The sequence below is a fragment of the Pleurodeles waltl genome, chromosome 2_2 (genome assembly GCF_031143425.1).
Source record: "Pleurodeles waltl isolate 20211129_DDA chromosome 2_2, aPleWal1.hap1.20221129, whole genome shotgun sequence".
NCBI lineage: Eukaryota > Metazoa > Chordata > Amphibia > Caudata > Salamandridae > Pleurodeles > Pleurodeles waltl.
In genome coordinates this window covers 768,414,780-768,439,917 of record NC_090439.1, presented here as the reverse complement: position 1 = coordinate 768,439,917, position 25,138 = coordinate 768,414,780, and positions in this window count along the sequence as shown.

Below are 25,138 nucleotides of genomic sequence, written 5' to 3'. Positions count from 1 at the left end.
TTAGGGTTCAATAATTCATTTCTGTGAAATTTCCATTTACATGTTTTACAAGTTGAGAGTTGTTTTGCGGAATTTGGTGACTGATGTTTTGTTGTTAGAATGAATTTACATATATTTTAGGGACTTAAGAACGATTCGTGTGTTTTGCAATTATTTGTAGAATTAAAAAAAATATTATTACAAAATAACATTGGGGACCAGTATTAAAGATAATAAATAGATTGTATTGAAAAAAATATAAAAATAAAAATAACAGTTCTCGAGTATCAGTTTTTTGGTTATCTTTGTGTGCACGTTTGAAATTTATGGTTTATGTTGTATTTTTTATCATTTTAAACTTATGATCGAATCATAAATTGAAATCTAAAATTATATGAAAATTCAATTATTTGTGATTATGAAATAAAATTGTGATATTCCATTTTTTTCATCAGCAAATTATTAACATATTTATTTTAGATAAATTGGACTGAGTTTTGCTATTTAATAGGAATTTTCCTAAAAATGTGTTTCTACAGTGTTTGTGGGATTTGAATTAGAAAATGAAATCTTCCTCCACCTATTATATGCACTTTTGCTAATGTATGTGGAATTGGAATTAGAGTAGTAAACATGGCACACTCTCCCCAGATATATGTGATTTCTCAATGTGGGTTGTACTGAAGTAGGGATAGTAAATCTGATTCCCCATGATATGCAGTTTTCTTAATATGTGTGGGATTATAGTTAAAATAATAAATCCACTCAGTCTCCAAATATGTACACTGTCCCTAAAATATTTGGAAGGGGAGTTAAAATAGTAAATCTGACCTCCGTTATATATACACTTTACACAGTGCTTGTGGTAGTAGTAGTAAAATCTGATGCCCCCATGTGCACTTTTCCCAATGCTTGAGGGCTTAGAGTTAGAATTTTGAATTCTACCCCCACCTATATATGTACACTAACTTAGATGTGTGGAATCGGAATTAGTATAGTAAATCTAGCACCCCCAATTATATGTACCTACCCTAATGTTCGAGGGATTCAAATTCAAATAGTTAACCTGACACCTCCTAATATGCACTTTCCCCAGTGTTTGTCAAGCTGAGCAAAAATAGTACATTTCAGGGTTTTAGAGGATTGGAGTCAGTAGTATATATATATATATATATATATATATATATATATATATATATATACACATGTACTGACATTCACCAAGAGGTAGTTAGAACCATGTTTCCATAGAAAAAAAAGTTTCTTGTCTTGCTTGTACCTTTGGCACCTTTTGACGAACGTCACAAAGTTTTTAGACAAAAGTATGCTGGTGACTCTTGTTGCTCATGGGAAGTTTCGGGGTGATCTGTCAAGGGAGATGTATCAAGAAAAACGTGCATTTCCCACGTTAATTACCATAGGAGTTTTGAGCATGACTACAGCCTGAACCACGGGAAGGAATTGCACCAAATTTGGCAGAAAGGTAGCATTTGGTATGGAATTACTTTTTTTGTTATTTGGTGTAAATCTGTTCAGAAGTTTAGGAGAAATTCAAGGAAATTCAAGTGTTTATATCTAGGATCGCAGACCTATCACAACGTTTTTGCGATTATCGTGGCAAATTTGCGAATGTACACGCCAACATGAATGCTGTGATTGGCTGGCTGCGACCTGACCAAAAAGTTGCATCTACCATTTTAGGCAATGGGGCACAGTTTCCTAAAGTGTGGAAAGTGGCATAAGGGGTCAGGGTGGAGGTACCCTGACTCCAGGTCTGTGATATAGGGGTATTTGAGGATAAAAGGATGACCTTAAAATTATTTTTTACACGATGCGTGATATTTGTGAATACATTGCACTGCTCAGTGCACCACCTCACGTAACATTGCGACGAATTCACGAATATCAGTGAAAAAAGAAAAAAAGAAAATTCACAAATTCATTTATACTCTAAAGGCCTCAATAGGGTATAATGGGATCGTAGCACGCCATCGCCATGCCCTGCTAATTACCCCAGATAATACAGCACTCATGACAACTTTTATAAAGTCAATAAAAACATCAATTAAATATTAGAAGTCAGGGGTGCGAGTTATAGTTACCTTAGGCTGCAAGTTATAGTTACTTAACTGATGAATTTCTCCGGTTTTGTGTGAGTAAATTCATAATCTAACTAAAATGTCCCTGTAAACTTTGTTTTTTAAGTGAATTTCTATGTTTTTTTCAAATAAATTCTATCTCCTAACTATAATGTTCCTGTAACCTCAGTTTTTTTCAGTGAACATATATATAACTATATGTATATATATTTTTTTCCTACTGATGATAGCCAGTAGGTAGTTATAATTAGGACTGAGTTTCCAATGAAAAATCCTTTTTTGACTTTGCAATATCTTTGGTGCCATTTGACGAATCTTCACAAACTTTTTTTTTTTTTTTTTAAAGTGTTCCCAAGGGTCTTGATGTGCATGGAAAGTTTTTGGGAGATCCGTCAAGCGGGGGCCAAGAAAAAGGGTAGGGACAAAAAAAAGTGTGTTTCCAATATTAATTCCCATAGGGATTTTGAACATGACTACAGCCTGAATCGCTGGAATTACACCTAATTACACCTAACTTGGCAGATAAATAGCTTTTGGTCTGGAGATCACACTTATTTCTATTTGGTGTAATTTATTTGTACAGTAGTTTGAGACAAATAAGGACATACTAGTTTGTATATCTGGGCAAAGCCTAAGCACAGATCTCATGGTATGATCGGATTGGCTGTCAGCACTTCAACCAGGTGGTGGCAGCCATCTTGGGACTAATATACATGATAGAAATCCATTGAAATGCATTGTAGTAAATGGCAGGTTTTGAGGGTCACAAAAAGGATAACATATAAATTGTCATAACAAATTTTAGTTACAATAGGAGTTATTACTAATTTTAGGAATTGTGGCATGCTCCAAGGTGATTTTACCCTGCTGGGATTTCGTGTATCATTTTTGAGAGACAACTGATTTCCCATGATTTTCTTATAGAGGGTATGGAAGTTGCTCTAGAAGCTGAAATGAGAGCAGATTTTCTGTATATTTACACCATCTTTCTCAGCCATATGAGTCTCACATTTTCAGTAATACATGTACATCCAAAAGGAGCAGTCTGTCATTTGATTCCCTTGTTTTCTGTTGCAACCTCCCAGAGCGTTCAAAAGAACAACAACAGTGCTAACAGTCTTACTTATGACAAAAGTGTGGCACACCTGATGGCATCTAAATGAAATCAAACTTGTAAAATGTAAAACATTTAATTTAGAAAATTTAGAAAGGACCAAAACAAAGGAGTTCATTTTGTCATTGAAAATAAGGGTTGTACTGTAGAAAGAAAACATAGGACATGTTTTAAGTGATTTCTCAAATGTCTTCCTCTTCTATTTTATTAACACATTCTGACATGCAGATTTAAACATGACTTTTAACACCAGAAGCAGACTGCCAGTTAACTCCCTAGTGATCAGCAGCTTCTCTACAGAGTTCTAATGTGCAACTAGAATGCAAACATTCTGTGTTTATGCCAAAAGCGAGGCACATCTGACTGCCATCTTGTTAGAATCAAAGTGGAAACTAAAAGTATGTTCTACTGAGGATACAGTAGTATTGAGGACATCCGGGTGCTTCATAACAAATAAGTCTCCATAGACTGAGAAGAAACAGCCCAACTGGAGCACACATATCACCTAAATATAACCCAAAATAACCCAATGACATAAGAGTGCAAAACACTAAAATGTTTATTGCATGGGCTGTTTTGTATAGCTCAGACTTGACCCAAAGGTATTATAGTGCTTTACTTGAGCCCTTAAGTGTAACAAATAATCAAGTGATCAACTGGATCAAAAAACATAAAGATAGGAAATAATGTAAACATGCTTTGTTGATATTTGGGAACTCAGAAAATATATACTCATTTTAGTTTTTTTGTACAACACTGACCATAATTTCTATGGGAACCTCTCATGTGTATACTTTCTAAATGAAATGCTTTATGTATTCCCTTTTTGGTCACATCAAGTTGATGTAGGGTGTGCCACATTTTTGTAATAAATATAGTTGTTCATTAGAATACTGTGGGGAGGCAGTGGTCAAGGGCACAGACTTGGATAATTGAGAGCAGGGAAGAGGGTGCAAAGGCAACAAGGTGACCATGCTGGGCAGGTGGGTGGGGCAGTGGCAGAACAATAGACCATGGATGGCAAGGGATAGGGGGCAGGGGCAACAAACCAGCCATGCAGCACAGGCAAGAGAGGCTGCACCAATATAACAGATCACTAAGGGCAGAAGAGAGAGGCAGTGCAACCATGCACGCCAACAAACACATTTCAGGCAGGGGACTTCTAATGTTTTAAGCCCAAAAGGGATTTCTTTTGCCTCCTGCCTAAAACATATTCTTTTTCAATGTAAGTCAATGGGGAATATCAATTCCCATTTTGTTTTTTATCTCCCTTTTAAGAAGCTCAAAGTTTTGGGAAGTATGGTACATTGAAGCATGGCAGGCAGGAGGACTGAGGTAGGAACAAGGGGTCAGATAACAAAGGCCAGTAGGTAGCTGGTCAGGGGCTACAAACTGTCCTTACAGGACAAGTGTCTGGGGTTGCAGAAGCACAAAACACCACACAGGGCAAGTTGGGTGGTAATGCAGCACAACAGACCATGGAAAGCAATAGGAAGGGGACAGGACCATGCAAATGGACAACAGAGAGCAGAGGGGAAACAGGCATGTGCAATAAGCTGACCATACTGGAAAGACAGGAGGGAAAGTTGCAGCATAATGGTCCATGAAGGGCAGGCGAGAGGGGGTAGTGGCAGCATATTGGACCTTGTGAGGCAGGAGGGAGGGGGTTGGTGCATAGACTGGGACAACAGAGGGTAGGGTGTAGGTGGATGTGGTAGCAATATAACTGTTCAGGGAAGGTGGGAAGAGGAGTGGCAGAACAACATACACACAGGGCTGTAAGAAGGAAGCAGGGGCCTGGACTTCTACAACGGATAGCAAAGAGGAGGGAGACAGGAGCAGGAAGCTTGGGTGGGAGCAGCACAATTCCAGGCAAGGCCTTGCGTCCAACCGTCCCACCCTTGCATTGCAACGGAATTGTTATTTAATCTTAAAAAAGCCCTAGACATTCACTCACAAATCCAAAAGTTACAAGGAGTTCATAGTTAGAAAACAGAATTAACCAAATAAAAAATTCACTAAAAAAAAAAAGATTAAAGGGACATTATAGTTAGGTACAGATTTTACACATGCATAACCATAGAAATTCAGCTGTTATAGTTAGAGTTATTTCAAGTAACTATAACTCTTGCCATGAGGTAACTATAACTCCCACCCTCGCCATGCACTGCTTATTACCCCAGATTTTACATCACTCATGACATCTTCTATGATATCATTGATATTATCAATTTAACATTTGCAGTAACAATATTGATGAGGATGTGCATGGCAAGGACACGAGTCATAGTTACCTTAGGGCACAAGTTATAGTCAAGTTTCAAGTTTATTTATTTCATGAATTGGAACTCCTAAGAGGTCCACATGCTTAACCAATACATAAAATAGCATAAAACATTAGTTATAAGATTCCAGAGGGAAATTAAGTAATATCAATTATACAGTCACAATACTAAAAAGAGAAAAATTAATAATAATAATACCCCTCAAACATTACATAGCAAAATATATCACAAAAGCAATCTGAAATTGTTCGAATTAGCTTCTTAAGTGCAAAACATTGAAATTCAAGAAAGCCCATAAAGCATCTCAAACAGTGCAACACGGTAACCTAAAGGAAACCACTCATGTTAAAAACCCTAATGTACCGATAAAACAGTTGTGCAGCATAAACTTCCAGCCGGGAATAAGAAGTAATCAATAAAATTCTAGACAATCAACCCATTGCACCACGAGGAAGCATTATAGAGAAACAAAAGTTCTCATCATAATCCTCAAAAACTACCTTGAATAATTAACTTTCAATCATCTTGATTATCACCAATACTAGAAGATTCAAAAGAGATTTAAAAAGGACTGAAAACATGTAAAAATCCCAAAGCAGAATAATTCATTGGGAGGATTAAATACGGCTTCCAAGGCTTCTCAAGCAGAAGGAATATTAAAATACAAATAGAGGGGTTTCAGCCATTTCTTCCTGGTCATGGCTACAGCCGGACAAAGAAATAATACATGCTTACAATTCTGTAAGCCCAATTTACAAAGATCACAATTATTATCAGATCCATCCCACCTAGAGGTTAGATCTCTAAGGAGCAGTCTATCTAATCTCAAAAACATGTACAGGCGCCTCGCCCCATGTAGAAGATTCTAGGCAAGATATGGCTGAGATTGTTTAAAAGTTACTGATTTAGTTTGCTTGGCCAGACTCCTTTTACTGCGGCAGAACTCTAAGTCTGAAGAGAGGTTTTTCGACCAAGTAGCTTCTTTTAAAAAGAAATGTTGAAGTGGTGGGTGGAAACGATTGAATCAAGTCTTGATTTAGCTCAAGCGATTGTACAGCTAGATTATAGATTCTAAAAAACTTAGATTTTTCTTTTAGTCTACTAAAAAGTTCTGCCTAAGCTAGTTGTAGTCACCTGAAATAACTCTAAGGCCCTCATTCCAACCCTGGCGGTCTGTGACTGCCAGGGCGGAGGGCAGCGGAAGCACCGCCAACAGGCTGGTGGTGCTTCCTGGGCTATTCTGACCGCGGCGGTAAAGCCACGGTCAGAAAAGGGGAACCGGCGGTTTCCCGCCGGTTTTCCCCTGGCCCAGGGAATCCTCCATGGCGGCGTTGCTTGCAGCGCCGCCATGGGGATTCCGACCCCTTTCCCGCCAGCCTGTTTCTGGTGGTTTTCACCGCCAGAACCAGGATGGCGGGAACGGGTGTCGTGGGGCCCCTGGGGCCCCTGCACTGCCCATGCCACTGGCATGGGCAGTGCAGGGGCCCCCTAACAGGGCCCCATACAGATTTTCACTGTCTGCTTTGCAGACAGTGAAAATCGCGACGGGTGCCACTGCACCCGTCGCACCCCTGCAACTCCGCCGGCCCCATTCGGAGCCGGCTTCCTCGTTGCAGGGGCTTTCCCGCTGGGCCGGCAGGTGGCCTTTTGGCGGTCGGCCGCCGGCCCAGCGGGAAAGTTGGAATGGCCGCCGCGGTCTTTTGACCGCGGGGTGGTCATTCGCCGGTAACAGCATGGCGGGCGGCGACCGCCGCCCGCCGCGGTCAGAATGACCGCCTAAGTCTATTCATTTTTATGAAATACAATATTTTTGTAAACCTTTATTGTAGATATGTTTTGTAGAAATATTGTGTAAGGACTCTATTTTTACTGTAGACATTTTGGTTGGGAATTTTAAACTTTAGTTTTAAGTATAGCTATCCATATTTGTGCTATCAATATTTTCCTAACAATGTTTTAGTGCACCAATATTTATGTTGCCAGCATACACCGCTTTATTAATTTCATTTTCATTTATACTTTATTGTTTTCTCTGCTGCTGTATTTGTTAGCTACATGCATTTAGAGTCTGTACATGTGTGATTTGTTGGTGCTAAATCTGCAATGCTAGGAGAGAAAATCAAGGTGGCATACTAATGAAGAGGGAGATCAATTAAAGAAAAAATATCAATGTGCAAATATTTTCATATTTGTTACAAAGGAGATATTTTGATATTTTTGTACATTTTATATGGATAGGGTATTACTTATTAAATAATATTTTCAGTGGTGTTCCTGTATTTTATGTGATTGCTGAGAGATAAGCTGTTGATGAAATATTAAATTCTTGAAATCTCACTGACATTGCTGAGACAGCAATAACTTGGGAAATGCAGAAACAATATCAAAACGAGTAATGAAATAAGCTCTCTATTTGTGAAGTAGCTTATAACCCGGAACTGCTAATCTTTTATGTGTTTTCTGTTGTTTATAGACTATTTTGTGCCTTCTTATGTTGGTTTCTGTTCTTAAAAAGCCGTCCCTTGGTTATTTCATTCCAGCTAATTTCATACATATCTCTCTTCTTATCTTACATTATGAACACTGGATATCTGTTTCCTAATCTCCTCTTATCTAGATTCTAATTCTTTTTTGGTCTCCATCGTGCCCATTAAATAAAAGCTGTACTCTATTAGTCACTGACATTGTTACTTCCGCTGTTCATTTGCTCATATCTTACAATTATCTCTTTTTATAGTCTTGGGCTTAGCGGCCACTTTTGTTAAAGTGAAATACGCTATACTTTATTCTTCGCTCTATTCTCCTGGTACCTATGTGTTGCCCTTAAAGAGCTCTTTTCTTATCTTTTTACACAAACTGTCTTAGCCTCTTCGATAGGCTAGTACCACCCATTATGGAGTTCCTCAAGATTCAATTCTTGGTTTATTCCCTTTCGCTACACTATACTTTTGCCTGCAGTCATTTTCTCCTTTAAGTATTGATATAGCTGGGGGCGTGGCTTGGCCACCGGGCAAGATGGCCGTCACATCGTGAGGCTCTGCCGGGGCCGGGCAATCGATTCGATTTAATTTATCCTACAGGCGGCATTGACAGGAGCGGACCCCTGGGTCATCCCCCTGGACACCCCAGCGACATAACGTGAGCCGGGTTCGGCTGCTGCAGTCGCCCGGAGGCCGGGTCTGTGCTGTTGGGCCTGGCGCCGGTGATCACACGCGCGCGCTGGCTCTGACAGTGCGCGTGGGGGAGGAGAGGCGCTGCTGCTGTTCCCGGCCGAGAGGGAGAGGAGTCGGGAGTGCGGGGGAGCTCCGGGAGGCCTGATCGGTGGCTGCTTCGGGCTGCGGCCCCCCCCCTCTCTGGTATACATAGCTGCTGGGGGCGCCGGCCCTCTGGGCCCCTTCTGGCCTCCGACTGAGAAGCTCTGTTGGGCCTCCCGATTTCCGGGTCCCCGGCTGGTGTGTGCTGGGCCCGGCCGGCAAGAAGCGTGTGGAGGACGCGCTGAGGCTGTGACTTGCCTGGCCCTGGGATGATGAGGAGATCGGAGGAGGCGCTGGCCTGAATTTTGGGCCCTGGTGGAAAGATGACCGGAGAGGGCTGCGGCTTGGCCCCTGGTTGCCTCCCTGCAAAACCCTGCTGAGAGAACCTGCATATTGCATTGAGGGCCCTGCACTGCCCAGGCAGAACAGAATCAAGTGGACGCTGATACGAGCGGTGAGGCGGGGGCGGAGGCCCGGGCTGGTGTGGCAGTGTGTTTTGGAGGTACCCCCTGGCGTCTGGGGATTGAACATCCTGGCTCTGAAACCTGTTTCCGGCCTGGCTTCCCTCCCCCCCCCTCTTGTGTTGTGTGGAACTCCCTGCTACTGGCGAAATTTGCGGAATCCCTGCAAAGGAAGCGGGTTTGACCTGGGAGGCGCGACAACGGATCGGTGTGTCTGGAGGCTGCCTGGTGGTCCTGTGAGGAGAACGGAGTTGTCAGCCGGGTGATTTTTGGAGGTGTGGACCCGCAGTCTTGGTTCGTTTTACCTGAGCTGGCGCTTGCTGCATTATTCGTGTAATATTGGAAGATGGGCAAGGCAGATAAGCGACAGGCTAAGCTCTCCTTCTCTGGAGGAGAAAAACGTGGTGCCCCTCCCGCCTCCCAGTCGGGGGACGCGGACGTCGAAGGGGAGCCTCCAGAGATGTCTGTGAGGTCCATGTTCATGGAACTTAAGACCAGCTTGGCAGGCATCGACGCTAAGCTGGACCATGTGTCGGAGCGGCTGGATCGCATCAGAGCCCGGGTCGATGACCACGATGCCAGGTTTGAGGTTCTGGAGTCACGCACGACTGAGATAGAGGATGCGCGTAGTGGTGACAGGGAACAGATTGCGCAGATGGAGCGTCTCCTGGAGGTGATACGGAACAAAAATGAGGACTTGGAGGCCCGGTCCCGGCGTAATAACATACGTATCGTGGGGCTACCGGAGGCAACTGACATGGGCCGCATGGAGGACTTCGTTGAGAATATGTTACAAGAGCTGTTTGCTGGCGAGCTCTCTCAGCTGTTGGTGATTGAGAGGGCACATCGTTCCTTGGGACCTCGTCCTCCTCCCGGCACGCCTCCACGTCCAATTATTGCACGATTATTGAACTATAGGGACCGAGATGCTGTTCTCCGGTTGGCTAGGGAGAGAAGAACTCTAGTATATAAGAACTCTGAAATTAACTTCTTCCCTGATTATACCCCAGGAGTACAGGCCCAGAGGCGGGCTTTTCTGCCGACGAAGCGCCTGCTGAGCCAAGCTGGAGTCGGGTTTGCCCTGTTATACCCAGCTAAACTGAGGGTGCGGCATGAGGGCAAGATGCTGTACTTCTCGGACCCAAAGCAGGCGACTAAATTCGCTAGACGATTACCCAAGCAGTCGGGGGTGGGGGGGTCTGGGGGGGCGGGTACTGAGGACGCCGCTCTTAGCGACAATGACTAAGCGACATGTGTGGGATACTACTACGTCTAAAGCTGTGGATGCGTGTGGGTCCGCTCCGTGATCGGGCCCCTGATGTGTAGCTGTTGCTTGGCCCAATGGCCCCTCTCCCCTAGATATCTGGGTGGAGCGCTGTTGGCAGGCTTTTGCCCCTTGGATGAGTCCGGTTATTACCTGTTTTATGTTTGCAGTGTGGGCTTTGAGGTTGGTTGGGTGGGTCACTGCGAGGGTCCGATTGGGGGGCCTGTGTGGGTGGTGGGAGGATTGGGCCAATCGGGGAATGTTTCAGGTTTCCTTTTTGTTAAGTTCTTGGCAGGTGGAGAGGTGTGTTCACGCGCAGTGCTGTACGGCTGTAGTTCTGGATGGGGGATGACGCTACCGCTGCTGTGAGATGCTTGACATGGAATGTGAGGGGGCTCAATGATAATCGGAAAGCTCGGCTGTTGACGGCTTATGTTAAGCGACAAGGTATTGACATCTGTATGATGCAAGAGACGCATCTGATGGCATCTGCGGTTGGCAGGCTGAAAGCTGGCTGGGTTGGGGAGGCTCACTGCTCTACATATTCTAGCTATGCGCGTGGGGTTGCAATCATTATCCGCAAAGGACTGCAGTGGCGTACGCGCGAAATTATTGTTGATCCCAACGGCAGGTACGTGATACTGAGTGGAATGTTGCTGGACAGGGCTTGCCGGCTAGTGGCTGTGTATTGGCCGAATGTTGATGACCCGGAGTTTTTCCTAGAAGTATGGCGCCTAGTGGAGTCGTTGGGAGCTGGAGCTGTGATCTGGGGCGGTGATTTTAAAGTAGTCCTAGATGCTAGGCTGGACCGAGAGAGCGTGGCTAGGGTGCAACATGTTTCTTCGGCGAGATCTCTGGCGGCAGTGATGGATAGCGGAGCTCTGGTGGATTTGTGGAGGCAGAGACATATAGGCGTGCGAGAGGGCACCTGCTTGAATTACTTCCATAATAGTTGGTCTCGTATTGACCGATGGCGGGGCACTAGAGATGTGGAGGCTTGGATTAGAGCGATAGACCATCTTCCCCGTACGTTATCAGACCACTCGCCGGTGTTATTAGAATTGGCGATACCCAGTGAGCTACAACCGATGGTGCTGTGGCAGTTGCCCAGCGGAGCGCTCCGAGACGAGATCTTCCGAGAGGAGGTGCGGGAGGCGGTTCGGTTATTTTTTGTTGAGAATCGAGGTTTGGTGGAATCTCCCGGCACTATGTGGGAGGCATTTAAAGTGGTTATCCGTGGAGTGTGTCTCGCGAAGCAGCACGGGATTGTGAAAGTCTTAAGGCGGGAGATGGCCGATATTGAAAGGAGGCTCGGTGAGCTGGAACGACGCTTGGAGGTGACATGGTCAAGTGAGGTACTTGCGGAAATTAGGCGTGAGGTGTCCTCGTACGAGGAGGCCTCTCTAAGAGAGGTCTGTTTCCTTGGGAGACACGCACAGGCTCGTAGGTATGGGGAGGGCGAGAGAGCTGGGAGGAGGCTAGCAGGATTATTGCGCAGACCCTGGGCCAGTAATTATGTTACGGAAGCGATAGACACTGACGGCGGCAGGGTGACCGGATCGAGAGGCATGATGCAAGTATTTATAGAATATTTCACGCAGCTATATGTGGCTCCGGTGGGTCTGAGGGAGGCAGATATGAGGGAGTATTTTGAGAATATTGCGCTAGTATGGTTTGAGGAGGCACATAGGATGTACCTGGATATGCCGTTCACAGTAGAGGAGGTGGCGGCGGCGATTCGAAGTCTACCCGGAGATAAGTCTCCAGGTACTGATGGTCTGACCCCCGCGTTCTATAAAGAATACGTGGATATCCTTGCTCCCTATTTGTTGGAGGTGTATGTGGAGTCTCTGGCGGCTGGGTCACTCCCGGCCTCCCTCCGGGAGGCTTTAATAATAACTGTTCTGAAGCCCGGAAAGGACCCGACGCGATGTGATTCGTATCGCCCACTTTCCATGATAAGCATTGATAACAAGATTCTTGCAAAAATGATAGCGACGCGATTACAGCCACTTCTTTCTAGATTGGTGCTTCCGGATCAATCAGGCTTTGTCCCCGGGAGGTCCAAGAGCCATAATCTGCGCGCTTTCTTTGCGGTGCTGGGATCATTAGAGACAGACGATGATGTAGCTGCGGTGTTTCTTGATGCAGCCAAGGCCTTTGATTCCCTGGCCTGGGAGTACATGTTTGCGCTTTTGAACCGAGTGGGTCTCAGCGCTCGCTTTGTGAACTGGATCAGGCTGCTCTACACCCTGCCCACTGCCAGATTACGTCTTAACGGGGGTGTATCGGCTCCATTCCCGGTTTCGCGGGGTACGCGCCAGGGCTGCCCGCTGTCTCCGCTTCTTTTTGTGGCTGCAATGGAGCCGCTAGCGGCGGGATTGCGACAGAAATATAGCAGTAGTGGCTTACAGTTTCGGCAACGCCCTGTCTTGATATCTTTATATGCGGACGATATCGCGATATACGTGCGAAACCCAGGGCAGAAACTAGACACTTTATTAGATGAAATCGTGCGCTTCGGGAATTTTTCTGGGGTCACTATTAACTGGTCGAAATCGATGATCCTGCCTCTAACTCCCAGTGTGGAGAGATTTGACTCTCGATGCCCTTTGGTTTGGGCTGAGGGACCGGTGCGTTATTTGGGCATACACCTGTGTTGTGATGAGGACGCGCTACGTCTTGCTAATTATGGGGCAGCGCTGACATGGCTGGAGGGAAAAGTGGAGGTCTGGAGCGCTTTGCCACTTTCGTTGACTGGACGCATTGCTATTGCCAAGATGGTGGTACTCCCTAAATTCCTGTATTTGTTCGTGAATCTTCCCCTTCCACTTGCTGGGGGCTATTTCCGGCGCCTTCGATCTGCGCTCATTCGGTTGGCGTGGGCGGGGCGGCAGCCGCGTATTGCTTGGGAGAAAATGACGCTGCCATTTGAACAGGGCAGACTGGCAGCCCCAGACCTGGAGTTATATTATCATTGTGCTCAGGCGCATTTTGCGTACTATTGGTTGAATCCGACCCGTTATATGCCGCATCTGGCACCTGAGAGTGATTCTGTCTGGCCTGATGGCTTGGTGTGCGTGCTCGGTAGGCGGGCTCCGCCCCGATCTAGGGAAATCGACACAGTGGCCTGCGCAGCGGGAGCGCGGAGAGCGATGATGCAGCGGTCTGGGGTCTCTGTACCTTTTGCTCCTTCGCTGCCTGTTATGGCGGTTGCTGATGCTCTGATGTTCCGTGATGGAGACGCCGGCTTGAAGGTGCTGGGAGACTGGGTAGTGGACGGCCGGCTGTTGGATATTCCAGAGGCACTTTCAGACTGTGATGGTACTCTGTTGCAACGATTTTGCGCTCTCCGGGTCCGTGCTTTGCTGCGAGACCGATTTTTTGGTGCGCCGGGTGCTCCCTTGGAGTTTCGTGCCCTGGAGGTACTTTGTGGCGCGAGATCCCCTTCTAAGCTGATAACAAAGCTGTACAATGCTATGCAGGAGCAGGGGGGTGGCCTTGTGGTGTCCTCCAGGACTGCATGGGAGAGAGATGTGGGGGAGCCTATTCCGGAGGCAATGTGGCGTAGCTGCTGTGCTCACATGAAGGCATTATCCCCGAATTACAGACTGCGTCTGCTGCACTTTAAGTTCCTACACCGACTATATTATAAGCCCAAGAGACTACATTCCATGGGGTTGCTGGCGGATGCATGCTGCGCTCGCTGCGGGGCTCAGGATGCGGGCTTCTTGCATCTGGCATGGGAGTGCGCGGAAGTGTATAATTTTTGGGGGGAGGTAGGGCGGTAGATTGCTGAAATGATAGAGGTGGAGCTACCCCTCTCCCCTAAGATAGCGCTGTTGGGCTATATGGATGAGATTCAGGGCCCGCATAGACGTCTGGTGGGCCTTCTCATGCTGCTGGCTAAGCGTAGGGTTGCTATGTGTTGGGGTCGGGGGAGAGCTCCTCGTAGGTCCGACTGGTTACGAGATGCTGCTTTTTGCCATGATCAGCTGTTAGTATTTTGGGAACTTATGCCAGAGGGGTCCCGTCCCAAAGATATTTGGGCCCCTCTGAATGAATACCTGGCGACCCAGACAGAGTGTGCTGCGTGATTGACGGCTCCCATCTGCGAGGTTCATACCCCCTCGGATCATGTGTGTTACCATGTTGTATGATAAGCCTGTGCGATGTGACTGAGTGCTCCACCTGCCTTTTTAGATGTTCTAGCAATTGTTTCTTTCTGCAGTTCTTCCTGCTCGACGATATTAGATTAGTACCATTGGCGTGTATATCCTTCTCCCACATTGGGCCGGTGGATTTTTACGCTCCCCCGGTGTGGAGGCTCTTTTTCGTGAACGGATCCCTCGATATTAGCATATAGGGAGAGACTTTAACAGAGAGCTGCTTGCGACTCGGGATACCATAGTAGCTGTATGGTCTGTAATGGTTCTCATATATCCCTGATCCTCTCGTCGAGAGATCTGTTGTATTAATTTATGTTTTCTTTGGTTTGTGTTCAAATGAATAATAAAATTAAAAAAATAAAATTAAAAAAAGTATTGATATAGCTTATACATGTATGAACTACAGAACTTTATATCTTCACACAAAAGAGTTTTAAGGAGGGAGGAATTTTCTATGTTGAAGGAGGGATGAGGTTATTGGAAGGCACTGTGCAGTCCCATGATCTTATAAATGAGCTCTGCCTTTGACTTCATTTCTCTACATAGTCATGGAACTTCTTGGTGACTTGCAATACACTTATTATTTGCGGCAGGGGTACATTATCCCATGTATAAAACAGCCTGCTCAGTAATCAAGGCACCCTTTTTACAGGCCCCCATACCGTTTGATGTCACATCACTGTGTCTGCATGCACCTCATCCACAGACCTGCCTACGGCATACTATAACCCAATTGTGCCTATAATTAAATATCCCTCCCACAGTAGTATTCACTGTATACTACCACACCACTGTATACTTTCACAATTTTGTGCCTGCTAGCGTGCACCTCAGTCACAGAGCACTTATTGAACAAGCTACTTACCTTTGGAAACAAATTATCTGGTAGAGACATGTTCTAGTTGCAGATTCCTTATCTTAGAATTTCCCCCAGGTGTCAGTCTAGATCCAGAGATTTTTATTTGATGAGTACCCCTGGTGTTGGTCGACTCCGAGCCATTGTTGGCAACATGGTCCCCAGATATGACATCAAAGATTGTATATAGGCGCCACTCCGGCACGCTGAGGTCAGTTTCTTTTCACAACTTTGCAAACCTGAGCCATGAATAACACTAACCTGGTGTGCCAGAACTAGGGCCCTGAAAGGGAAGTCCCTGTCCCTAGAAATCAGTTCACAGAGCGGGGATGATTGGTAGGTCGGTAAGGAATCTGCAACTAGAATATGTCTCTACCAGATATTGTATTACCAGTGGTAAGTAACTTGTTCATCTGATAGAAATCCCTGGTTGCAGATTCTTTACCTTAGAATAGATACCCAAAGCAATACAGTCCCAGGAGGGAGGTCTGCGAACCAAGCTCATACTAGGAAGTCCTGCAGGACCAAACGGGAGAAGTACCCATCCCTTCGGACCTGACTTTCCAGGCAGTAGTGTTTGGTAACTGTGTGCAAGGATGCCCATATTGCTGCCTGACAGATGTCCAGGACAGGAACTCCGCGTGCTAACGCAGTGGTTGCAGCTGTTGCTCTAGCAGAGTGAGCAAGCACGCCCTGTGGAGGTTGCTTTTTAGCCAATGCATAGCACATTTTATTGCAGAGAACAACCTATCTAGAGATGGTTCATTTCTACAGAGCCCAACCTTTCTTCACACCTACATAACCCACAAAGAGTTGATCATCCACCTGGAACTCTTGGGACGATCAAGGTAGAACGCCAATGCTCTTTTTTGGTACAGGCGGTTGAGTGCCTCCTCTTCCTTACAAGGATGTGGGGGTGGGTAAAAAGTAGGCAAAGTGATGGATTGGCCTAACTGAAAGGGCATGACTACCTTAGGTAGAAAGGAAGCCCTGGTACGAAGCACCTCCTTGTCAGGATGGATGGAGATGAAAGGTGGCTTCAAGGAAAGAGCCTGCAGCTCACTCACTCTGCGGGTAGAGGTGATAGCTAAAAGGAAGAAAGTTATCAGAGTAAGCAGGTGAGGTGGGCAGTTGCTAAGTGTGCTCTAAAGGAGCACACATCAGAAAAGTAAAAACTAAGTTCAAATCCCATTTGGGCATTATGAATGGAGAAAGAGGAAACAGATGGGTAGTAAGACCCTTAAGAAATCATCCAACAATGGGAGATTTAAACAAGGAAGGTAGGTCAGGCAATCAGAGGGAAGCAGAGATGGCAGACAAATAACCCTTGAGGGTGTCCAGAGCAGAGCCCTGCTGGGCTAGTTAAAGAACAAACAAACAAACTTCAGAAAGAGGCAGAGGGGGGGCCAAGAGACTTGTGTGTACACCATGCCACAAATTTGTTCCATCAACAGGCGTATACAGTTTTGGTGGAGGAACGGCTGGCTGCCAGGATAAAATTACAGACTTTGGGCAGAAGGTCAAAAGATGTCAACTACTGCCACTTATTCTCCACTCAAGGTGGAGGCTGGACAGGTTCGGGTGGAGATCTGTACCCTGCTGCTGCGACAAAAGATCCTCCAAAAGGGACAGCTTGATTAGAGGATCGATGGCCATGTTTAAGAGCTTGGGATTACATACTCTTTGTGCCCAGTCCAGGGCCACAAGAATGACTTGGGCCTGGTTGTTCTTGATGTTCTTGAGAATTCTGGGCAGACGTGGTATTGGCGGAAAGACAGAAAGGAGGCCTGAGTTCCACTCGAGATGAAAAGCGTTGCTGAGCGAGTTTCACCTTGGAAACTCCAATGCACAAAACAGCTGACATTTCACATTCTCTGTGGAAGTGAACAGATCTAACCAAGGCTCTCCCCACTGTTGAAAGAGATCTTGCACCACCTCTGGATGGAGACACCATTCGTGATCGACCAGGTATTGATGGCTGAGTTTGTCCGCTCTAGCGTTCAGAAAACCCACCAGATGTTGAACCACCAGGGATATGCCCTGATGTTCCAGGCATGTCCAGAGGTGCAGAGCCTCCTGACAAAGGGTCCATGACCCCACTCAACCCTGCTTGTTGCAGTGCCACATGCCAGTGGTGTTGTCCATGAACACCTGTGCCACTTTTCCTTTGAGAGAGGGTAGGAATGCTTTCAATGCTTGCCTGATCGCCCTGAGCTTCAAAAGTTTGATATGGTGCTCGGACTCCACCGAAGGCCAGGCGCCTTTGATCTCTGCCTCTTCCATGTGGTCCCCCCATCCAAGGAGTGATGCATCTGTCACTATTTTACGATCTGGTGGGGAAGAGAGAGTGCTCTGCCTCTGACCCAAATGCAGTTCAAAAGCCACCACTGCATATCCTGTTCAGTCCCTCCGAGACCTAGACCACGTTGGAGAGATTCCACTAACTATACGCCCAATGGAACTTCAGGTCCCACTTCAGAGCCTGCAAATGCCATCTTGCATATGTCACCAGCAGCATGCAGGAGGCCATGAGGCCAGGTAGCCTCAGAGTCATTCTCACTGAAATCCAGGATAGAGGCTGAAACAGCGGTACCATAACCTGAATATCCTGGACTTGCTGCTCTGTAGGACAGGCTCAAAACAGCACAGTGTCCAGAACAGCTCCAATAAAAAGGAGTCAGGTGTGACTTCAGCATGTTTATAGTGAACTCCAGTGAATGTAGGAAGTCCGCCGTAGTCTGGAGGTGGGAGAAGACAGCCCGGGGGAGCCCACCTTCAACAGCTAGTTGTCAAGGAAGGGTAAGCCCCAGCCTGCACAGATGAGCTGTGACCACCACCATCACTTTTGTGAACACTCGAGCGGCGACGGTAAGGCCAAAGGGGAGCACAGTAAATTGAAAATTCTAGTGACCTACCATGAACCACAAGTAACGTCTGAAGGCAGGCAGGGTGGGAATATGCAAATATGCATCCTGCAAGTCCAATGCTACCATCCAATCTCCTGGGTCCAGGACAGAGAGGACCTGAGCCAGAGCGAGCATTTTGAACTTGTCCTTTTTGAGGAAGAAAGTGAGGGCCCAAAGGTCTAAGATAGGGTGGAAGTCCCTGTCATTCTTGGGCACCGGAAAGTAGTGGGAATAATAACCACAGCATACTTTTGGCAAAGGGACCCTCTCTATGGCTCCCTTGGCCAAGAGAGCGATAACCTCCTTGAGGAGAAGTGCCAAGTGACCCTTCATCATCCAATAGTAGGATAGTAGCATGGATGGATGGAAAGTCTCGAAGTGGAGGGAGTAGCTTCTTCAGACAATTTGCAAAACCCACCTGTCTGATGTGACGGTGTGCCAGCAGGGCAGGTGATGGCAAATCCTGCTGCCGACTGGGCCCCAGTGGAGAAGCATCAGATTAGGAAGGTTCGGAGGCTGCGGCGGGAGGTGGACTGGCTACACCTCTGGCTTTGTGATCCACGTGGACACAGGATCCCATGTCCCCGGCTATGCAAAGGCTGGGCAATATATGGGGTGCAGTGTCTGGTAAGGTATGGGTGTGGCTGGGCACTCCTTCCATATCCAGGAAAGGGGCAAAATCAGACTGAAGGGGAATGGCGCAGATGTGAGGCCAAGAGACTAGGCCGTAGCCCGGGACTCCTCAAAGCACTTGAGCACCGAGTCTACTTTGTCTCCGAAGAGACAGGTGACATCAAAGGGCATGTCCATCAGTGTGGATTGGACACCCCCTGAAAAGCCAGATGTCCTTAACCAGGCGTGGTGCCTCAAGGCCACAGTCAAGGCAACCAATCTGCCAAGAGAGACGTATCCAGCACACATCTGATTGTGAACTTAACTGCGTCTCTCCCATCAGCAACAGTTTTGGACAGAATGGCTTGGGCCTTCTCCAAGACCTGTGGCAGCACTTGCGCGACCATGCCCCATAATATATAGGTGTGACAGCCCAAAAGGCATACAGGGCCTGATTCTAACTTTGGAGGACGGTGTTAAACCGTCCCAAAAGTGGCGGATATACCACCTACCGTATTACGAGTTCCATAGGATATAATGGACTCGTAATACGATAGGTGGTATATCCGCCACTTTTGGGACGGTTTAACACCGTCCTCCAAAGTTAGAATCAGGCCCACAGTGTTCACGGACCGCAATGCCAGGCTGGAGGAAAAAAAGCTTCTTCTCAAGGTGATTCAGACTCTTAAATTCCCTATCCAGGGGGGCAGAAGGGAATTTTCCATGGGATGTAGAGGCTTGGATGATCAAGCTCTCGGTGGTAGGGTTTTGGGTCAGGAAGGCTGGGTCGTTAGGCACAGGCCTACGGCAGTGGGCATTTGTCCTGTTGACAGGAGCCCCTGTGCTGGGTTTAGACTAGGTCCCCAGCAGGACATCAATGAAGGCTCCATTAAAGGGCAAAAGGGGTTCTGACATGGAAGCCCCAAGTTGAAGCACCTTAGTCAGGAAATTAGTCCTGACAACCACGGAAGGCAGCTCAGGGCCTAAGACCTCAGCTGCTCTCCACACAACCATGGAATAAGATGCCCCTTTCTCCGTAACCACGGTGGTAGGAGAAAGCATACCAGTGTCAGTGGTGTTGTCCAGAGCGCTGGCTTCACTCATTTCCTGAGCAAAGTCCATAAGGTCTTCAAGCTGGTATTCTAGAGGGTCCAGCAACCCCTTCATACTCCCCCTGAACTCGTACCCATAAAAATAAGGGTCATGATCTGACCTAGGGAGGAAGGTCTCTGCCAAAGTCGGAATCGGTGTTGAGCAACGCCAGTCCAGCTCTGTGTTGGATTCAGCAATGAGTATGGGATTGATGCTGCCCATGGGCCCAGGTGGCGTCAGGCGCATCAACACCAAAACCGTTGTCGGGGAAGGTTGCAATGGTATGGCTGACAATAGTTGGGATCCAGAAGTGGATTCCTGGGTGCCCACCTGCAGCTTAGACCGAAGCCACCATCGTGGAACTCTAAGGGGCCGTGTTGACCCTGCTGGCCCATAGGCACTCCAACAGGGGCGGACTGCCCAAAGGCCTCGTAAAATGTGTTCAATTGGGCAGGGGTGGCTCTGGCTCCTGGAAACTCAGGAAGGTGCGCAGCCGACCCAGCAGTAGGCTCCAAGGATGGAGGCCTAGAGTGGAGACCCTCCTTCTCCTGTGTCACGTCATCTGACAGGTGAAGTTAAAGAGCAATTGTGCTTCTTTGACTTCTTCTTGTGCTTACCTGAGTGTCCTGACGAATTTGAATGGGACAACAATGAGTGGTGAGGGCTCTGTGAGCCATCTCAAGATTTCCCTCTCGACTGAGGCCGGGAGTGATGCAGAGAAGGGCACCAGACCGCATGCAGCTTTAGGGGCCACTCCCTCAAAGCCTTTGTGTGTTCATAGTCCAGCACTCAGAGCATGACTTTGGGTCATGGTCACTCTCCAAGCACCACAGACACACGAGGTGTGGTCACAGGGCTTGAAGCCGGTTTTAGGTGACAACATCCTCAACGCACCAAGCAGTCAATAAAAATCAACCAAAGGTGGAAAGGCCAGTCAAAAAGCGACTGGAGGGTTAGCTTTCTTTGGATCTGTCCGTAGGCTGGCGTAGAAAGAAAAGAACTGCTGTCAGCACGCTCGGGTGGTGCCTACACATGACCCACAACATCATATTTGGTGACCACGATGCCAACGACAGACGTGGAGTCGACCAACGCCACCTAATGGCACGCAGGGGTACTGCTTGAAGAAAATTCAAATTGATACCTAGGGGAGATTCTACAGTAAGGAATCTGCAACTAGAAATCTCTTTCAGATGTATTCTATCACACCACTGCCTGTAAACACAGCACCCACAGATCTGCTCATTATATGCTACCAGACCACTGTGTAAGCGAATTAACACCCAACTATAGAGCTACTTATTCTACACGATTAGACTACTACACCTGCAATTTAACACCCCATATCACTATGCTAGTATGGCAAAACCCCTGCCATAGAGCAGTCTAGTCTTGAGAAAGATACATATATAGATGATAGATAGATAGATAAATAGATAGATAGATATCTCACAACATATGTGTTGATCTTGACCCTTTCTACAGGGTCATCCCAAAATATTTTGTCTTCGCCCCTCCTATTTTTGCTGAATTTGTTTTTTTTTGGCTTAAAGACTCTGTGCACTTTCCCATTGTTAACCAGTGCTAAAGTCCTTGTGCTCTCTTCTTAAAACATGGTAACATGGTAAGATTTGCTTATACCTGATAGACATACTTAATGTATTTGTAAGTACTTAATAGAGTGGCATACTATATACCTAGTGGGCCTGCAGCACAGATTGTGCCACCCACTTAAGTAGCACTTTTAAAACATGTCCCAGGCCTGCAACTGTAGCCTGAATGAAGTTTTAAACTGTCCTGGTGACTTGGTATTTAAACTCCCTTGCCAAGCCATATACATATACTTAAACTGTGAGTTTAAAGGTTGAACATTTACATGATTTACATGTTTTGGTAGTGAAACACATATAAATTCATTTTTCTCTATTGTGAGGCCTACCCCTCGAAATAGGATAACATTGGAGTCCACTTATTATTATAATTTATAAGTGTAATTTTCAATACAAATGAAAATAGGAAAACAATTAATGTTTGGTGTCTATGAAATCACTTTTTAAAATCCTAACTTATGGTGAAGTTGGATTTTAAATTGCAATTCTAAAAATGCTACTTTTATATATGTGGCCTTTTCTTGCCTTAGCCATTTGATGCTTGCAGCCTGTCTCTGGGTCACATGATTGGGAGCAGCTGGCAGTTGGGCTTTATGTATTCATTCTAGACAGCCACACTCAATGAGGAGCTTAGGTGTGACTCGATGGACCATCACTGGCAGAATGGGTGGGACTAGCTGGGCCTAGCCTTACTTACACTGAAATAGACTGTGCCATGTCTCTACCCAAAGGGCTGCATAGCCCCTATAGTTAGTCTGGAGCCGGGGTTAGGAAGGCAGGGCATCTGTACACTTCAAAGGCATACCTCTAGAAGTTTCTCCCTACTTCAGAGGCACAACTGTGTATAAATACTGACTCAGATACCAACTCTTCAGTACACTTCTCAATCTGTGGATACTCCGCCAGGAACTAGGACTGCTGTGCTGATACAAGGACTGTCACTCTGCTTGACTTCTGCTCTACAGGAACTGCTGCCCTGCTGTGCTGACCCACTGCTCTCTTGCCTGGGGAAGAGGAACTGGACTTGAAACTTCATGTTGAACCCAGGACCCAAGAGTGATTTCAAGGGCTAGTTTGATGACCTCCTGATCTGGACATAAAATGCTACCCAATCTCCTGTAAACCTAGCTGCAGCGAGTTCCTGATCCCCAAGTAATGCTCACACACCCTGTACCCTTGGTGTGGCTCAGTAGGTTTTAATCAAGCTGTTGGGCTGTTTGTGGTCAGGCCCATTCACAAATGAGACCTTGCCACTCACACCAAAACCAGTACGATCCACTTCTAGCCCATCTCTTTGCACAGCTCACTGGGGACCACCAACAAAAAGCTCCAGCCTGTTCGGCCTGCCATGAAAACAGCCCTCCAAAATGCTCCCCTTGATTCTTGCGGCCCTTTCTAACGTAAAATGAGCTCTTGACACAAAACGTGAGAAGCTAAAGCTTTAGTAGAACTAATCTGGGAATGTTACTGATCTGTGCTCCTTAGCAGTCGGCCTGAGATTTTGAATTTGACCCCATCCAGCTTGACCAGATAGCCGCAATTAGCATTTTGGGCTTTCAGGCACTATTTTACAATTTATTCTTTAAAAATGCATATCTCCGGTTCTACTGATTGGATTTTTGTGTCTGTTTTAACTATTTTATAGTTTGAAGTGTTGAACTCGTACTTTACACATTGACTCTAAGTTAAGCCTGACTGCTCAGTACAACGTTGAGCACCAGTTAAGTGGAGGTTTGCTTGTGCTTTACCCTGACAAGGATTGTGGTTGCTGCTTGACAAGGGCTCACAGCCCAGTCAGCCAGTAACCCAATTTCTAACGATTTGTGTGCAATTAAAAACAGGAACTACAATTACGAAGTTGCAAGTCATTATGAAAGAGTCTATAAGAGTGAAAACACCACACTATAGTATTTCTGTCTTAACCTAGCCATAAAGCACAAAGGGCTGTTGTTAGACCTAGCATTCTAGGTGTGGTCTCCCTAAACTTTTTGCCTCTACTTCCAGGTTGTTGCTGTGTGCTGGACTCTGTTGCTGTTTCTGTTACTCTGGGCACTTTACCACTGCTGACCAGTGCTAAAGTGCCAGTGCTCCCTATGTGAAATTGTATGTGTAATTGGCTTTTCTATAATTAGCATATTTGATTTGCTAGTAAATTCCTAGTAAAGTACACTGGAGGTGCTTAGGCCCTGTATATCAAATGCTACTAGTGGGCCTACAGCTCTGATTGCGCCACCCAAGAGTAGTTCTGTAAGCATAAACAGTAATACTCTTGCTAAGTATCAACAGGGGTATTTATCCCACCAGTGGGGTACATGATGCAAATAAAATGAATACTTTTACTATTGCAGTACAATTTTCAGGATAAAGTTTTCTATCCTCTTTCCTTGAAGGCATTTCTTACAGTGACACCCCTAGGGTGGATTATTCAAATAATAAAATGTTATGAACCATTGCCATTGAGCCAGCTGCACAGTGCCTCATTTCATTGCAAATATACAATATGTTTATACTCTTAAGGGTTCACTCTTTGTCAGGTAATATTTAATGATGAAGGATGTGACATCTGATCTATATGTCACATCCTTCATTATTAAATAATTAACTGACAAAGAGTGGACCCTTATGAATGTACACATATCCATTGCACTGTAACGTACTCAGGACCTTTTCACACCTTGCACTAAAGAGATCATTTCTGAAAAATCCCCCTAGTTCAATCTACCCTTCCCATAATATTCTTAGCAAGTGCTTTGCACATCGTGGATATATATATATAATGTTGAAAGTAAGAAAATAATTTGTTGGCCATGATCAAGGCAATGCCAGGTCAAAACACAAAGTTATTGTGCATGCAGTGAGTTCATTGGAATATTTGAGAAGCCTAACTGCCCCTTCTGCTTCCTGTTTCTCTTAAAACATTTGGGATATTCTTTGCAAGAGGAAATATATACCCCATACATTGGTGCTGATTGTCTTTTTAGAGGGAGAGGGGGGGGCACCCCTCTCCTAGCCATGCTACGGCCCCAGGGATGCCATGCCAAGGGAATGATGGCAGCAGTGTCCCTGGGCCCGCTGCAACCACATACACTGTTGTGTTCTACCCATTAGAGTGCAGGCAGGGATGCCATGCACTTCTAATTATCTTACATATTACATCTCCCATGACATATTCAATGACATCATTGATAGAGTCACTAGAACAGCTGAAATGGCATCATTGTTAACAACACTGTGCATGGTGAGGGTGAGAGTACTTGATAACTTGGGGCACAAGTTATCTGTAACTTGAGATAACTGGTGATTTTTCAGTGTTTCCTTTTAGTTTAAAAGTTTACATTGGCACTGAAACTTTCACCCAACTATAACATAATTTTAATCTATGTTTTTGGAGTGAATTTCTAGGGTTTTTAAACATAAAGTAATATTTTATTACTATA